A 6,554-nucleotide genomic window follows, 5' to 3' on the forward strand; every position below is an offset into this window, starting at 1 on the left:
CAGCAATGTTGAACAGGTGCAGACACCAACAAGTGACATCATTTCAGTAGAAGCAGTCCATCAGTGGCACCCAGCAATGTTGAACAGGTGCAGACACCAACAAGTGACATTACCTCAGTAGAAGCGGTTCCAACAGTGGCACCCAGCAATGTTGAGCAGGTGCAGGTAACAGTCCATAATATTCACTATCACTAAGCAGAAATTAAACATCACCTAGTGGCACCCATCATGTTGAACAAGTGCAGGTAACAGTCCATAATATTCACTATCACTAATAAGACAATTCACCAGAGTTTATCAGCAGAAATTAAACATTTCCAAGTGGCACCCAGCAATGTTGAATAGGTGCAAGCACGAACAACAGTTTGAATGCACACTCAATTGCTTTTACAAAATCATTGTCAATGCTCTTACACTAAACATACAAATTATAATAAACACACAAATATCAGTAAACCTATAATATTTATGGGTGCCAGTGCAAGCCACAACAAACAAGTAAAATAATATTTAGGAGATAGGTCGGTACCAATTATTTGAGATTAGGAAAGGAAAACACACAAAACACACAAAACACACTCACTCATCTTTCATCCACATTAAGTACTACTGTGTAATTGAATAGTGTTAACTGTGTAAACGCAATTCTGTCCAAAATTTTATGTTCAACTTGTGTATAAAGTAGTAGTGGCAGCAATGTATAACAGTCAATAATAGTTAGTCAACGTCATAGTCATGTCAAGATCAATGTTTGCCAAGCCAAATCAAAATGTACGGTTGCTGAACAACTGTCAGTGTGCCAAGATATGCAAATGCTTCCTCTCTCCAAAAAAAGTATATACTGCTTAGTGATTTAAAAAAAGTATGTGTGTAGACAATCTTCTTTCCACTTGAGTGTTCTAGTCTATCTTCATCCTCCTAGTTCCATATAGACCAACAAACAAAAAAAAAAGCTCCTCACTTACTTCACCTCTTATCCACCAAAACTCTAATAATCATCATCATCATCACATAATCTTAACACTTCAATAATACCTCTTACGTTGATACATATAAACCTTATCATCAATATCATTTACCTTACCTCTTGTCCACCAAACCTCCAATAATCAACTTCACACAATCTCAATACCTCAATAATACCTCTTCAATACGTCGATACATATAAACCTTATTACCAATATCATTTCACTTCCATAACAACTCTTTCCTCTAGTCAGTCTCCTCGAACAAGTACAGATAAAATCCTACTGCAAACTTCATCATCCCATACAATCCGAAGAGACAATGTCCACACACAACCTCTGTGTAATCCACCTGAGCCAAATCTTCTATTCATTATGAATTATAAAATACATTTTGGTTACCTTGTCCATCATAAAATAAAAGAAATGCATACATGACCTCTAACAGCCTTCAGTTTGGATAACTTTCAGTAAGTATGTGCGGTTACGTAGTATGAAAGATCACATAAGACTTTAAATGAATAAATCGTAATATTTCACAGTATGTACACCACTTCAAGAATCATGGCAAAACAGAAGCAAACATGTGGAGTATTACTTGCGTCAAGTGTCACTTACTATTTAAATTGCTCACGAAGAATGCAGTGTAATAGCTGTCAATAGTCTAAACCTAGTGTTGGTATGTCATGTCGTTAGCTTCCTTCCTATTAGCATAAATTTATACAGATTCCATAAAACCTCCAGCTCATGGCAGTTCATTTTTAATCTTAAAATATAAAGCACTGAGCGTAAGCAAAACATGCAATAGCGAGTAAATATACCAGTAGAGAACACTGTCAACAAGTGAATGTAGCACAATCCCTACAACGAGGCTCTGCCAAGCGAACAATCTATAATTAATACCCTAGTGTGACCAAAACTCCATGTTCGTACACCGTATATCAGCATTTCTATATACCAAATTAAAGAGTAGTTATGACAACAAAACAAAAATGTATAAATGTGCAATCCATAAGCAAAGCAGCAAACATATATCTTACGTAATAGACATGTCATTAGCATCATATCAGCATAAGCAAATAAATGTTCGTATGTAATCTTAATAAGTAAACATGAAGGCGCAAGCAGATAAATCACAAAGTATAACTTACATACATAACCATATCAGCACAACTAATTAGGTGACAATTATAATTTAAATAAATAAGCACAGCAGGCACATAATAAAAAAAAATGTAACATCAGTGAAAAAGCATAGCAGCCAAGCGATGCATAATATACGTAATTAACAACCCTGTTCATTAATCAATCATTGTCAAAATCAGTTAACACAAAGTATAAATCACATAATCGCGAGCAGCATATTACGTCCAAAGTACGTACCTAAGGGGAAATATGTTACCTGAAAAATAAACTCAATTAATAGTTACCTTTTAGTTTATTAGTTTCTCCTTCGAAATTACATTATTCCTGAAAGTTTCTCGAAAGCAAGTCCTCTTAACGTCGGACACACACAGGATTTACCTGAAGGTCTTAAATATTTTATACAACCGTATCCTGAAGAATACTGAACGTTAATAACATAATTTATCAAGTCACTATAGCTTTATACTGAATTTAATCGGAGAAGTTAGACTGTGTATATGTTTGCGACTGTCAGTGCATTTGCACTGAGCGCTCGATCAGCTGTAGGTATGTGTGACGTAGGAAGTAATTGTTTGCGGTCAACGACTGCCTTGTGCGGCGCGCAGACTTGACTGTTGTTTTGAGTATGTGCCGCTGCCAAAACACAGCGCGGTATCCTTGTATTCTCTGCATGTTTACTTATAACTGTTGGTTTCTCGAAAGTATGTCATTCCACAAAAATTTTAACGTTCGATATATGATGTATTCCCTTAGAGCGCCGAGATTTAAGAGTTTCTACTTCAACAGTGTTATCATGAATAATTTTGCGAACTCTATATGGACTGTTATAAAGCAGAAAAAATTTGCGACACAAGCCTTTTCCTTTGTGAGACAAGCGGTGAGACTTAATTAACACCTTTTGACCAACTGACAAGGTTTTTAAACGACCAGGACGTTTAGCTGATTTCTCTCTTCTAGCAGCCGCAGATGCAATATTTTGTAGAGCCAGATTCACAACTTCAGAATGCCGCAGTTTCCGTGTAGGCGGAAAAGGAACGATTTCAGAAATGCGATTTGTCGGTGTTTTATTTTTCAATATCAGTATAGGCGGTAAAGAAGTTGAATCATTAGGGAGTTCATTCAGAATGTTTTGAAAAATATGAAGATACTGATCCCAAGTTCTGTGATTCTGATGACAATAAAGTCGGCACAATTTATTGATTTCCTTCATCCATCTCTCTGAAGCGTTAGATTGAGGGTGAAAAAGTGAAATGAAAATTGGTTTAATCTTACAACGACGTAGAGTACGAAGCCAAATTTTAGAACGAAACTGTGATCCATTATCTGATATAACTTTATCAACATGACCCACTTCTTTAAGAAAATGTTTGATGAAAGCATTAGATACTGAACGAGCTGTTGCTTTGCGTAAAGGTGTAAAACACACATATTTTGATGTCAATTCCACTGCTACCAAAATGTACGCAAAACCATTAGTAGAACAAACCACTGGATCGAACAAATCGACTGCAGCCATCTCCTTTAATTTCGCTGGAATGATAGGAAACAACGGTGTTCTGTGAGAAATAGTTGGCGGTTTAGCCTTTTGACATAATTTGCATATGGTATGAACAGATCGAATAAGTTTTTCCATATTACTGAAGTAACAATTTTTTCGTAATTTATGGAAGCATTTTCTGGGACCAAAGTGTGCATAACTGAAATGTGTGTACCAAATAAATTTATTGATCCACTCATCAGGAATACAAACTAACCAGAGTTGTCGACCGATTTTCGTTTAAAAAGAATATCATTGCGAACTAAATAATACGGTCTAATCGCTACGCTTTCCTTTCTCCTCCACTTCTCCTTAATGTCCTTCCAGATTGGATCCTTATTTTGCTCCGTAGTGATGTCCTGGAGCGAAGACGAAATAAAATTTTCGAACACGACACCTTGAATATACATCAAACAATAGTTTTCTTTGCAGTCCTCTTCAGCACTTTGTTTCAAACCCATAGGTGCACGTGATAAAGCATCAGAGATAATATTTGAAGATCCCTGTATGTAAAAAATACTAAAGTCAAATTCCTGCCCATCGTGACAATCTTCCATGAGTTAATTTTGTTGACATGAGAATTCCAGAGCTCGATGATCGGTGTAAACCTTAGTATGTCTGCCATACAAAAATATGCGAAATTTTGTGAAAGCCCATACAACAGCCAAAGCTTCAAGTTCCGTAATCGAAGAATTCTTTTCTGATTTAGAGAGAACACGACTTCCAAATGCAATAGTCTTTTGCACCTCAACGCCGTCTTCTATCTCTTGAAATAAATGTGCACCTAGGCCATTGTATGATGAGTCCGTCGCCAAACAAAATCTTTAGATAAATCCGGATGTGAAAGAAGTGGAGCAGCAACTAAAGCATCACGAAGTTGTTCAAATTCTGATTGAGCTTCCTCATCCCAACACCAATTAGAATTCTTTCCAGATAGTTCACATAAACGAGGTGTGGCCAAATTGTCCAATCTAACAAAGCGTCTAAGAAAATTAGACACCAAGGAAACTGCGAACATCACGTTTTGTAGTAGGAACAGCATAATTACGAAAAGCGTCTAGTTTCTCTGGATCAGGAAGAATACCTTCTGTAGAAATATGACCAAGAAATTTCACCTGAGAACGACCAAATTCAGATTTTTTCAAGTTCACTGTAATGCCAACTCTTGCAAAAATACGTAATAATGAATCCAAAATATTATTGTGCTCACTCCAAGACGTTTAGCAATAAGAATATCGTCAACATATGAAGTAATATTGTCACGAAGATAAACAGGTAAAATTTCGTTTAAACTACGAATGAATGCTGCTGAAGATACAGTAAGTCCAAACGGTAATTTCCGAAATCACTTTTGGGTAAAATAGTCATATCCGGTTATTTTTTTACCGATTCTCTAGATAGAGTGATAGTCGAAGAGTTGTTTTGATAGATGCAAAGAATAGTAAGAGTAGGCAGCAGTGCAGAAAACTAAAAGGGAAATAGCACCACTACAGCTCGGGGCCCTGTGCACGCTACGGCACATATCACTTAGTGTAGTGAATCCCCTGAGGACTTTAATAGCCGCACATAAATTCCAGTTTGTGACTTAGTGGCCAATCTGGTGGAAGTGAGTACATAAATTGACCTAACCATGAACATGGATGTATGTCATTCTTAGAATTGCGGAAGATCTTAAATTTCCAAACAGTTAAGAAGTGTTTATAGTCAAAGTTTTCTCCTCGTGGCGACAAAGACCTACCGCGTCTCTCCCAGTCCCAATGTCGATTATTGTCAAGTTCGCGCGCCTGGCGCTCTCTTGTTGCTTCTCATAAATGAAATAAATTACTTTCTTCAAACCCCTCTGCTACCTGTGATTCTAAATTTCTTCTGCTGTCTTTTCCTACGATTTAGCCTTCAATTTGTTTGACTTGCTTTCGTAATGCCTCAAATTCCTTTCTAACGCGTTCATTAAATTTTCCCTGATTTTCAACATGTTTATTTATGTTCTGGTACTCTTCGGTTTCTGAAAATGACAATGGAGCTGTATCATCTGAATCTCTGTCCCCATTTAAACTAAGACTTGTCAGTTTACCTGAGATCTCCTCAACTCTTTCCGATGAGTCACCTATTTTTTCTTTCTGTTTATTTACGTCTTCCGTAAGTGTCGCGACTCGGGTTTCGGTATTGTCACATTTAGAAGTTAACTGTTCATACTGTTGCGTTAAGTTATTTATCCTGTCATTTGGTACGGATTCCTCGATTCTTTCAAATATTTCCTCCTTATCGTGTGCACGTTGTAAATTTAACTCTGAAAATTTTTGTACTATCACGCAATCTTTCTTCCTGTTCCCTATCCTGTTCCTTTTGTCTAATCTCTACTGCAAATAATCTATTATTGTGAGAATTCAAAATTGTTTGTACTTCTCTAATTTCTTTCTTTGATTCATCATTCAAGTTTTTGAAACATGACCCTGTTCGTGAGCCTAACTGTGTTTCCATCTCGGTTTTACTTGTTCCTATTTGTGAGTTTAACCGTCTTATCATTGCTCTTACTTCAGATCCCAAATTTAATATTGCACTCATCAACTGCTCCATATCTTCTGTCGTTAATCTCGTATTCTGAAAAATTTTTGAATGTGAAAAATTTTGAGCTGTTTCCGGACTATTTTCCCGACTTATTAAATTGCTTTCAACTCCATTATTCATCATCCTGTTCTCCTGTGTTGGAAGGTTCGCCATGTCAACAATTTCGTCATTCTGACTATCCCTCATTTTTGCCTTTTTCATCGATCGCGTAATCATTTGCAAAATATACAAAACTCGTCCCTATACGAAAATTACACACAATGACACTTTGTCTCCAACAATACCATTCACACGAAATGTTTCCCGACAAACACGCCTAACGAACAATTAGAACCTTCACG

This window comes from Schistocerca cancellata, chromosome 8 (assembly GCF_023864275.1).
Source record: "Schistocerca cancellata isolate TAMUIC-IGC-003103 chromosome 8, iqSchCanc2.1, whole genome shotgun sequence".
In the NCBI taxonomy this organism is placed as follows: Eukaryota; Metazoa; Arthropoda; class Insecta; order Orthoptera; family Acrididae; genus Schistocerca; species Schistocerca cancellata.